This window comes from Lynx canadensis, chromosome X (assembly GCF_007474595.2).
Source record: "Lynx canadensis isolate LIC74 chromosome X, mLynCan4.pri.v2, whole genome shotgun sequence".
In the NCBI taxonomy this organism is placed as follows: Eukaryota; Metazoa; Chordata; class Mammalia; order Carnivora; family Felidae; genus Lynx; species Lynx canadensis.
The window spans coordinates 9,245,847-9,258,053 of NC_044321.2; the positions used below are offsets into that span (position 1 = coordinate 9,245,847).

The following is a 12,207-nucleotide window of genomic DNA, read 5'->3' on the forward strand; positions in this document are numbered from 1 at the left end:
CTTAGGCCTGCGTAGATGGTCTCTTAAACGTAGTCAGAAAACATAGGGTACATGAGGAGGATGGTAACTTGAGAACCTGGGCGTGTTGCTCCCCAGGCTCACAGGAAACTAATGGGCCTAGCAAGAAACAGGTTGCACATCCTGCGAGGTATTTTATTTATTTCTTAATAATGTTAATACGTGTAGTAATGCTTATTAATTTATTTATTTTGAGAGAGAGCACAAGCAGGGGTGGGGGCAGAGAGAGAGGGAGAGAGAGACAATCCCAAGCAGGCTCTACGCTGTCAGCGCAGAGCCCAGCTCGGCAGTCGATCTCACGAACCGTGAGATCATGACCTGAGCTGAAATCAGGAGTCAGAAACCTAACCCACCGAGCCGCCCAGGCACCCCTATGGCTCAATTTTAACACAGGGGTGGGGATAAGGTTCGATTTGTCCTCTGTCTCTTCTGCACGTGGTAAAGGCATATTTACCAGACAGGCTTTGGGGTGCGTCCCTCCTTGGAGCTTTGGGCGTCAGTACTCAAGAGCAGTTGGTACATGGGACACACCACCAGTCGCATCCGCTAGAAGATGGAGCTCTTGACCCTAAAGAACACTGGGAACCACTTTGGAGAACACCAGGCCCGAAAATTAACCCATCTGACTGAGTTCATGTGATGAGGGAGAACAGGGGGCTGACCAACCAACCAACCAAGTGAAGGGGAAAGTGGAAAAGAAAAAGTCATGACGTGACGGTACGCAGTGGCCGGCTGACACGGGGGTCACGCGTGCACCGTGCTGGCGACAGAGTGATGACCACAGGGTAGGCTCACGCTGTTTTAGGTTTTACGTCTCTCTCATCTTTCTGCTTTTGCTTCCCCCCCCCCCCCTCTCAGTTTCCTTTTTGGCTTTAGACGCCCACGGCAAGCCTCGTGGAGTGCACAAGAACAAAGAGAAAGAGCAGTGGTTGCAGGTGGGGATCTTCGGTTTGGAAGCAGTGGTTTTGTGTGTGCTACTGGCTTAAAACCGATCTCTTTCCCCCACACACCCGGAGTCAATCCCCATCTGTCTCAGTGAGCACGGCCTTCCACGATCAGCTCGGCAAGACCTTCCCTGGGTCACACTGGCCGGACTCTGCTCTTTGCCACCTTCAAATTCATATTCTTTCTACTTCTGTCACATTTTAGCCACATGAGTTAAGAAATGGGATAAGATCCGGTACTCTGCCTTTCAGATTACCTTCATCTTGGGTCGTAACCAATTTCTTTTTTTTTTTTAATATTTATTTATTTTTGAGAGAGAGAGAGAGAGAGAGTGTGTGTGTGTGTGTGTAGGGCAGAGAGAGAGGGGACAGAAGATCAGAAGCAGGCTTCGCAATGACAGCAGAGCCCGACATGGGGCTTGAACTTGGGCCCATGAGATTGAACCATGAGATCATGACCTGAGCCGAAGTGGGATGCTTAACTGACTGAGCCACCCAGGTGCCCCAGGTTGTAGTCAATTTCTAACATGTTTGTTATACAGTTCAATGGTTTTATTTCTCCCTCTTTCTCTCTCTCTCTCTCTAGATAGATAGATATCTATGGGGGGGGGAGAAGGGAGATATGTATATATCTCCCTTGTCCCTCTTGGAGATTTATATTAATTAAATGTTTGGGGGGAGCCCACACTTAAACTGACTGAGGAGGTTGGAGTTCTAGTGTCTTACAAGGAGCTTCGTCTAGAAACAGCAGTCTGGTAGGATCTAGAAGGAAAGAGGAAGTCCTGGTGGCCCCGTGGCAGTTTTCTGACATCCCTAGAGCCCACCAGTGGGCAGGCTGAGGTCGGCAGCTGCTTCCACACACGGCAAACGGTTCTTCGTGTGGCAAGGCCCGAGGGCCAAGGCCAGACAGGCACAGCCAAGTAGGATGCCACATTTGTCTTGTATGATACACATGACTGCTTCACGTCTCACTGGCCAAGGCGATGCGGTGGGTCGTAGATTCCAGGGGTTTTTACAACGGCGAATTGCATGAGTTGACATCTTGAGCAAAAGTGTAGTAATACCTGCATGCACCCCACAAACGAGGCTCATTGTCTAGGGGTCCACACTGCTAAGAACAGTACTTGGGCTGTTTTGGAAATTAGAACCAGTCTGCTGTCCTGTAGTCACCCCTGGGACCGTGGGGAACACCCCAGGGCCAGGTCCAAATGGAAGCCCACCAAGCAGGACTCTGTTACCAGGGATTATGTTAACACATTACTCTTCTCCATTAACACATCATGATGGATTCATTTGCGAGATAATCAACTTTCCAGAGCAGGCCACCTAAGTAAACAGAACACAGGAAATGTGTTCTGAACGGAGAGCACACGAATCTGAAATAATCACAAGTTTGGCTCCTATTCGTGAGGGCAGGTCCCCAAAGGGGATGATAGGGCAAGGAGAGAGTGAGGAGGATCTTAAGAAGAACAGTGTAAGATGAAGTTACTGAGACCCAGACAGTGTTATGGAATGGAGTGTGGAGGAGGAAGAGGGGGAGGAGGGAAGGAAGTCACATTTCTTAAGCAGCAAATGCAAACTAATGCTTCATTCATTCCATTAAATCTTCACATCGCCTCTACGAGGCTGGTATTAGGAGCTCGATCTTGAAGATGATGGGGTAACTCAGAGATATAGGTGAGATCAGAGGGGTTAGGTCAACTACCCAGGGTCACAGAGGAGGTAAGTGGTTCCCCCCAAAACTGACCCAGCTCTGTCCAAGCAGTTCAATTGGTTCTCCAATTTTACCCGGGACCAGAATCAGTCTCCAGAGCTTGGAAACCACACCAGAGAGCCTGATCTCTGGGACCCAGGAATCTACACTTCTACAACTAGCCCGCGTGCTTCTGACACAGCTGGTCCACAGAGCCCAGTTTAGGAAGTACCACAGACTGTTAATAGAGGGCTCACTTCAGCAAGGAAAGCCTGAGTTGCCCCAGGTATGCTCAGTGTCTCCTTCTCTACAGAACCCTCGGTGCTCTTAACCCACTGCTAGGGATCGGAGCTGCACTTAAATTGTTCCCCCCAGGCACCTGTTTTGGAGGGGTATAATTTACATTGGATTGGAAGTTCTGTTCAAGGCTAAAATGCGAAGACAATTTGGACAAGTACACTGGACAGATTTAGGCAGAGACAAGTAAGTGGCCAACTGATTCGCAGTCCCTGAAGTCCTGACAAATAGAGGTGCTGCTTACGTTCGCAATTTAAAGGTGTCTTTAGTCCAATTTTCCTAGCATCTGACTGAATTAGTGGTTCTATGCATATGGCGAAAAGTGCCACCTAGCAGAAACTCATGGCTGTTGATGTTCATTTCCTGAGACCCTTGGCTGGGTCTTCAAAGCGAGGTGTAGGAAGAAAATATAAAAATAGATACAATCATCTTTTCCAAAGTGTGTTTGGGGCTATTTTATCATATACCCATTGTATCAATACAGAAATATATAGGGGTGTGTGTTCACTGTTGTCCATCGATGAGAAGACAGTATAAAAAATGTTGAAGACCGTAGATGATCGAATCTTGGTTTTGACCATTTATTTCCATTGCCCCCAATGTTACGCTGTGGTTTAAGCAAAGATGGAATCCCTCTTAGTATGTCTCCCGCTCTCTCACTCTCAACCTCTCTCGCTGAGTGCCCCCACTCATATTTCTGAATCATCTAACCACTAACTGTTCTCTTTTGCCACTGCTCCTACCCCACCAGCCCATAAATGGCGTCTTTGAAGCCTGCTGAGATTTCATAGTTTGAGGGTTTGTTGTCTTTTTCATCCTACTGAACTGTGAGTTCATGAAAACTGTCACTGGGGGGGCATGACACTGGGGTGTCAAAGTCAAAGATGATGGAACGCTCATTTGCTTATACATATATGGCTTATACATATATATATATATATATATACATATGTATGTATATATATACACACACGTATATATATCCATTCATATATAATATGTGCCTTTATGTGTATATGCATATATATGCATGGGTGTGTATATTTGTGTTTATGTGTATGTATGTGTGTGTTTTAGAATTGCTAAGTCTAACTTGTACATAGGTTAGTTGTAAAACGAAGTGATATAATCCATGAAAAGTACTCAGCATGGGGTCTGATATCTACCAAGTGCTCCATAAATATTAGCTTATATTATTTTTTTTTATTTTATTATGTTAGATATATGATCAATTTTATATGCTTGAAAGACTAACTCTATGTTCCTCATATGAATATTTTTAATCCTTTGCACACACAGTATCTGAGAATTTTCTTGTACTAACCATTTCTGCTGTACAATAAGGTTTATGCTCAACATTTCATGTACTGTATTCATACAGCATTTAAAATTTTTTTTCACGTAAGGAACAACATTCAGTTTGTTAGCTCTTCCATTCATTACCTATTCTCAATCACTGTTTGGTCTACTCTTGTTTTCCTTGGCTATGAATCCATCAAACTTTCCAGAAATGCCTCAGACACCCAGAGCTCATTTCTGTAGGCTTTTTAAAACATGTAATTTCTCATTTTCCATAATATTCTTTCTAACCACGAGAATGCTGACCACTTCCTGCTTGAAATTTATTTGAGGAAAGTCCCTTTTTGTTGACCCAAGTTCCGATATTTCCCCAGTTCTGCTTTTTCCCATGATCCTGCAAGAAGAAAAAAAAGAAAACCCAAAAGTATGGGGTGGTGCCACATGTTGGTTTGCATGAAGCCCTGTGATGGTTCTTCACTGTTAAGAATCAGAATCGAGTTCTGATATTTGCCCAGACTCTGGGTGTAACTGGTCTTCTCCATTGTCGTGCGGGACTCGACATTTTTCCTGATAGAATCTGTTTTCGTGAAACTTCATTCACAAAGCCTTCTTGAGAGAGACCACATCCAGGCTTAAATCCGAAAGTCTAAATAAAGTGCTTTCTTCCGAGAATGTGACGTGCAGGGTTTAATCTCTCCCGAAGAGGCGCTGGTCGCCCAAGTTGAACGACACGCAACCTTGGTGAAGCTCCCCTTGGAGGTGTAGAATTCCCCTCAGGAAGTCCGCAGGTTACAGAATTGCTGGGGCCTGGGGGACCAGGCCACTCGCATTTCTCTGCAGCTGAGCAACACGCCCTGGTGCCAGGTGGGGTTAAGATCCAGCATTTGTCAAACTTGTCAAATTTGTCAAGTCCATCGCTTGGACTTGTATTGCGACGCTCCAATTCCCCGACTCAGGTGAGTTGGCCCGCGCAGGCGCAGGTGGAAAAACAGAAGTGCGAGCCTTTGGTCCAGAGTGAGGGCTCCCTGCCACCCAGAGCTCACCGGAGGGCAGCAGAAGCAAAGACAGGGTCTCAGCAGCGTCCCACGAGACCAAGAGCTGGGAGACTGGAGCAAACACGAGCTGTGACCATTCCCCCACTGTGGCCAACCTGACAAATCGCTCTGTCTGCCGTGACAAGCAGAGGGAGGGGTCAAGGACAAGCAGGACGAGTTCCCACCCTTCACTGTGATTTTGATTTGCACTTCCCTGATGATTAGTGCTGTCGAACACCTTTCCATATATACGTTGGCTGTTTCTATAGCTTCTGCGGAAAAAATACCAGTTCAGTACCCGTGCCCATTTTTAAATTGTTTTTTTGGTTTGCTTGTTTTGTTGCGTTGGGTTTTGTTGTTGTTTTGCTGTTGAGCTATAGGAGTTCCGGTGTGTTTTAAATATTAACCCCTGATCAGATATACAGCTTGCAAATGTTTTCTCCCATTCTGTAGGGACTGCCTTTTCGCTTCGTTGCTCCCTTCGCTGCGCAGCAGTTTTTAGTTTGATGGACCCCTGCTGGTTCACATTTGACTTTGTTGCCTGTAATTCTGGTATCATCGCTAAAAAAAAAAAAAAAAATCATTGCCAAGACCAATGTCAAGGAGCTTTCCCCCTATGTTTTCTTTAAGGAGTTTTAGGGTCTCGGTTCCTCCATTTAAGTCTTTAATCCATGCAGGCCCACAGGTGGGAGATGACTCTGGCCCATGAATAACAATGGTTGCAAGGGCCCGAGATTCTCAGGCTGCGGATACCAGGATATCTCCGCAGGGAGGACATGTTTATTGTGAGATGGTCCCAGAGATTTAGGCCTCCCCACCCCCACCCGCCGTAGTAGGTTCTTCATCTTGGTTGCACCTTGAAATTAACTAGGGAACCTTAAAAATCCCCGTGCCTGGGCCTCACTTATGCAGACTGTGACTCAATGGGTCTGGGGTTCAGCCAGGACTTTGGGGTTTGAAAGCACACAGGTGATTCCACTGCTCGGGCCAAGTCGAGAACCACCACTTTCGAGTAACTGCTCAATTGCAATTGGTTCTTAGACTCCAGCATGCCTCAGAGTCACCTGGGGGACTGCCGAGACCTCAGATTGCTCAGTCCCGCACCAGTTTCTGATTCAGTAGGTCTGGACCTAGAGCCCAGGAATTTGCATCTCGAACAAGCTGGGCCCACGGATGCTGTTGCTGCTGGGCCGGGAACCGCGCTTTGAGCATGAGGGCTCTGCTAAGTGATTCCCAAACGTCATTGGCTTCGGTGGCCCTGCCCTGGAGCCCCTGGGTCAGTATATTTGAGTCCCGACAGCTGCATGTTAAATAGGAGCCAGGTGGTCCCCAAACAAGTGATCTAAAGGCAAATCTGTGCAAAACCACGCGCTGGACACAGTTTATTACAACTTTTCCTTTGCTCCCATCCAAGCCGACCTTCAGCTCTGTGCTCGTTGCCCTGCGGACACGTGTGGGGTAAGTTATTTGGATTTTGTCTTCTAAAGGCCCAATGTCTTAGGGGCGTTTGTGGAGGTAAAGCTACAGAAGGACATCTGGGTCTCCCGGAAGGGCGAGGGGAGAAGGCTGCTTCTCACCTGGTTTGAAGAGGGAAGGGAGGGAAGGGGGTAGGAGGGCCGGGGAGGCCCATGGATTCTGAAAGTGTGAGTTAAGTTTTGGGAGAGTCAGTGGGACGAAAGCTCAGAGACGAAAAGAAAACAGCGCTAGAGGGGCGCCCGGATGGCTTAGCTCGTTGGGCGTCTGACCCTTGATTTCGGCTCGGGTCATGATCTCAGAGTTTGTGAGTTCTAGCCCCACGTCGGGCTCTGTGCTGAGAGCACGGAACCTGCTTGGGATTCTCTCTCTCTCTCTTTCTCTCTCTGCCCCTCCCCTGCTCATGCTGTCTCTCAAAATAAATAAATAAACGTACAAAGAAAAAGAGTCCTAGAAAATCAAGTTCTCTTTCTGCACGCTGCAGTGGGGAGGCGGAGATTCCCTCCAGACACATGAGCCATCCGTTCAACTGCTTGAACATTTGCCAGCTGGCTACATTTCCTACATAACCTGGTTTCGTTTTCTGAAAATCTCACTTAGTAAGTGGATTTAGAATGAATACTGGGACGTGTTAGCTTTGTCGCCGATCATTCGGGATTTATGGATTTCATAGCCTTCTCTAGGTCATTGCTTAGTCGACATTCTCCACCTCTTCCCAAACGGGGAAGCAAAAGCTTGTTTCACGGTGTTTGTTCTTCACTCACAAACCCTTTTGAGACCCATAGGCCACATGACGAATAAAAATTCTTTTTACTTAGAAATTTGCGTTGCTGTCCCTGAAACTGCCCCCGGAACTAGGAATAAAGCTTTTTTTTATACGTGTGCAGATTTTTACTGACTTCATTTTTAAGTTTATTTATTTATTTTGAGAGAGCGAGAGAGAGAGAGTAAGCACGAACAGGGGAGAGGCAGAGAGAGAGAGAGAGAGAGAGAGAATCCCCAGTAGGCTCCACTTTTCCAGTGCAGAGCCCAACGCGGGGCTAGATCTCACGACCTTGAGATCATGACCTGAGCCAAAACCAAGAGTCGGACGTTTAACCGACTGAACCTCCCACATGCCCCCCGATTTTTATTAACTTTTACAGATAGTTAACATTTCATACTCCTTTGTACGTTATCCTACCAAAATGACTCCCCCCCCCCCCCGCAGGGTCAGGAAGGCCAAAATATTGGGCTTGGAGCGCCACCTGGTGGCAGGATGGTTCTGAACGCCTTTGCCCTGGGCTGGATCTTCGAGGTAATTTCTGCCCCCTTGAAGGTGTTTCTGCAGGTGTAGATGCAGAAAGGATGGTTTTCTCCAACTCTAGAAACACCACCGCGAGAGGGATGGAGATCAGAAAAAGCAAATTAGAAGACAAGGGACAAGAAAACCTATTAGGGGAGGGAGAAGGGAAAGGGAAGAGGTACTTGGCATTGTGAGGAATCAAATCAAGACTTTCTGGAGTCTTCCTCTCCACTGGAGCCCTGGGCCTCCACCCTACACAGACCCTTCTCCTGCTTTCAGAGTGCCCTCGTATTTGAATTAAATGCCTGTTCCCCAACCCTGCCTGCACGTTTTCAGGCTGTGGTATATCGACCCCTTCCCCTCGGCACCTCACCTCCTACATCACAGAGAAACTGGGGGCCCCCTGACGTGCACCGTCTTCACCATCTCAGAATAACCAGATTCTTCCCCCAAAGAGCCTGTCCACCGAGATGCCTATCCTATTCCTCAAGGAGAGGGGGCCCTCCCTTTGGGGTCCGTTCCCCTTGGGAAGTGAAAACCCCACCCAGCCTGCTCCTGGCTCCCTTCCTTAGGCCGGCTTGGAACAGGTGCCCGATCAGGTATACTCCATCTTGTGGAACCGCGCTTTGCCATCCTGCGGGCGCTTCTCCTCACCTGACCGGGGGGTCTTTCAAAGTCGTTTCTTCCAGGGTTGTTCGTTGTGGCATTGTTTGTGATTAAAAAAAATAATAATAATAAGGACAAACCCAAATGTCAGTCAATAGGGGTTCATTAAGTAAAATGTTACATCCGCACAACGTGTACAGATTAGCCACTAAAAATAATAATAATAAGGGGGACCTGGGGGGGCTCAGGCGGTTAAGCGTCCGACCCTTGATTTCGCCTCAGGTGGTGATCTCACGGGTTCGCGAGTTCGAGCCCTGAGGCAGGTTCTGCGATGACAACGTGGAACCTGCTTGGGATTCTCTCTCTCTCCCTCTCAAAAAGAAACATTTAGAAAAAAATTCAAAACGGGGCTATAGCTGGAAAAATCGGTACAGAGCAGTGCTCCTCATATCCCGTTTTTGCCAAAGAATTGTCCGTAATTCTATGTCCGTATCTACCGAGGAAAGACCTCGAGGGTCATGAACCACAGTGTTAATAATGATTTTCTTTAAGGAGTGCGATTTGGAGGACTTTCATCTTCTGTGTTCTACATTCCCGAATTTGAATGTTTAGAACTACGTAGGAATCCTCTAATCGGGAGAGATTTAGATACAAGAAAACTTCCCTTAATTTTACCGCTATAATCCGCTGGGTCTCCCTTCCATTTTTACCCACATTTATCAACTGATACGTGCCCAGGGCTGAGCTGGATGAATAAAACGGCCCTCGGACTCAAAGGGGACGCTGTCGGTTTAGGTGGGCAAGGTGGCAGAACTTTTGCGAGCCTGCTTCGTCCTCTAAGAATGGGTACTGTGATCGCCACCGGGATGCCAGGAGAGGAGGGGCCTGGGGACTGAGGACGCGGGGTCGAGGCCCGCGCGAGCAGGGGGCCGGTGGAGCCGGGCAGGGCACCAGGGGCTCCCGACTGAAAGGCCCCGGCAGATCACCGGGCGCTCCCGTGACTTTCAAAAGTGGGGTGAAGGGCGGGCAGGCGGAGAAGGCCTCAGGGTCGGGACTAACTTGGGGCCTCCCTCTGGGGAGTGGGAGCGAGGTCCAGGAGTGCCGAGAGGGGAAGTAGGGAAGAGGCAGGATCTGGAAGGCAAAGGAGAGGGTCTACCGGCTGCCGGGCCCAGGCTTCCTACGGTGGCTGGGGCCGAGTTGACTCATTCTGGAAGGTTCCGCGGTGTGCGGCCCGGCTAGCCGCTGAGCGGGACCGGTGACCGCGCGATCCCCTCCCCCGTAGCGTGAAATCCCTCATAACCTGGCTTTTGATTCTTCCACTCAAAACGACTTGGTCGAACGTCACCGGTAATCCTCCGTTTGCCAAATGAGGCGACTTTTTCTAGACCCCGCGATCTTTTCTGCAGCTGGGATATCTGAGGGCGGTCAAAAGCACGTTGCTGCAGCCAGAGTCACCTGACTTTTTTAACCTCTGCGGGCTTTAGTTCCACATCTATGACGTGAGAGCAGCCAGTCCCCTCCACCTCGGGGGGTTCCTGGCAGAGGTGAGTCGGGAAAGGACAGAGGGCAGCTCTCCCCCAGGCTCAGCCACGGCTCCCGAACCCTTCCTTTCTTCTCCGACTCTCCTCGCTTCTCTCTCCATCCCCTCCTCCCTTTATTCCAGAAACATCTACGGAACTGGCACTATCCCACAGCCACTGGGTCGGGTGCATGGGGACGCAGTGATAAAGTCCCTGCCCTTGGGGGCTCCCAGTCCCGAGCGGGCACACACGAATCAATGCCCAAATGCTAAGAGTTTGATGAAAGGAGAGCAGAGGTGGCTCGGCCCTTCCGGAGTGTGGAGCACGGGCCGCCGGCTGTGTGGGAGGCGGTCTAGACCAGGCCGGCCCACCGGTGAAGTCCAAGCGGAGTCCCGGAGGAGTCTCAGAAGGGAGCCAGGTTTGGGCGGAGGAGTGACGTGGGGGCAGAGTGGGACTGGGGAGGGGAGGTGGAAGAGTGGGTCAGAGGCAGGGGCCTTGCCCTTGGGGAGCTGGAAGGGACAGAGCTGGTGGCAACAGTCCTCTGTTTTGGATCTGTAGACCTGCCCTTCTCCTCCTTCCCCCTCTTCTTCCGTGGCCCTCCTCCTCTTCCCCTCCTCCCTTCCCCCTTTCCCTTCCTCCTCCTCCTCCCCCTCCTCCTCCCCCTCCCCCTGTGCCTTCTCCCCCTCCCCTCCTCCCCCTCCCCCTCCTCCTTCTCCCCCTCCCCCTGTGCCTTCTCCCCCTCCTCCCCCTCCCCCTCCTCCCCCTCCCTCTCCCCCCTCCCCCTCCCCCTCCTCCTTCTCCCCCCTGTTCCTCCTCCCCCTCCTCCTCCTCTCCGTCCTACCCCTCCTCCTCCCCCTTGCTCCTCCTCCTCCCCCTTCTCCCCACCCCTCTTCCTTCTCCCCCTCCCCCTCCCCTCCTCCCCCTCCTCCCCCTCCCCTTACCCCCTCCCCTCCTCCTCCCCTTACCCCCTCGCCCTCCTCCTCCTCTTCCTCCTCCTACCGCATTCCCCCTTCCTCCTCCCTCCTTTGCCTCCTCCCCTGTTTCTTATCTTCCCCTTCTACCCTGCCTCCCCTCCTTCCTTCTTCATCATCCTCCCCCTCCCCCTCATCCTCCCCCTCCTCCTCCACCTGGCTCTGCTGTACACATTGTATGGATGTAACATTTGACTTAACAAATCTCCTATTGATTGACATTTGGCTTTGTCCTAATTTTTAACCTAAATTACAAGTAGTGTCACAACAAACACCTTTGGAGGGGAAACAACACCTCATGAATGTCCACACCTTCTGCCTTGTGCTTCTCTTTGGAAAAAGGTTTGTTTTGTCTCTCTCCTTCTATCATTTTAAGCAGGAACATTCACCTTTTATTTTATATATATTTAAAAATTTTTTTAATGTTTATGTATTTTTGAGAGAGAGACCGAGTGTGAGCAGAGGAAGGGCAGAGAGAGAGGGAGACACAGAATACAAAACAGGCTCCAGGCTCCGAGCCGTGAGCACAGAGCCCAACATGGGGCTCGAACCCACGGACCGCGAGATCGTGACCTGAGCCGAAGCCAAGAGTCGGACGCTTAACCGACTGAGCCAGCCAGGCGCCCTTATTTTATATATATTTACATACATATGCATCTACAGAGAATCTTAACCTAGCTCGGATAGTCATTTGGTTTCTTTTTACTATTTAAGCAAACCTTTTATTGCAGGCTGGCTTTAGATTTAGGAAAGAGTCGCCAAGATCGTACAGGCAGTTGCTATGCAGCCCACACCCCGTTTGCGCTGCCGTTAGCATCTTCCGTTACTGGGTACGTTTGTCACCATCAATGAACCAATATCGATACGTTATTATCAGTTAAAGCCCGTACTGCGTTCGGGTCTCACTAGTTTTCCCCTGACGTCCGGAACACCACATGACATTTAGTCGTGGCGTCTCCTTGGGCTCCTACGAGCTGCGACAGCTGCGACAGCCGCTCAGATTTTCCTCCTTTTTGATCACCTTGCCAGGTTTGAGGATTACCGGTCCGGTATTTCGTAGATTACCC

General features: G+C 49.7%; 1 protein-coding gene across 1 annotated transcript in view; it reads left to right on the top strand.

Moving 5' to 3' along the window:
• TLR8 (toll like receptor 8) overlaps positions 1-12,207 on the top strand; it is a 37,937-nt gene that overhangs the window by 5,829 nt on the left and 19,901 nt on the right. The window contains exon 2 of the mRNA XM_030305203.1: positions 11,588-11,592. The gene's annotated coding sequence lies outside the window, so the exon portion shown is untranslated. The remainder of the gene's footprint in view (positions 1-11,587; positions 11,593-12,207) is intronic.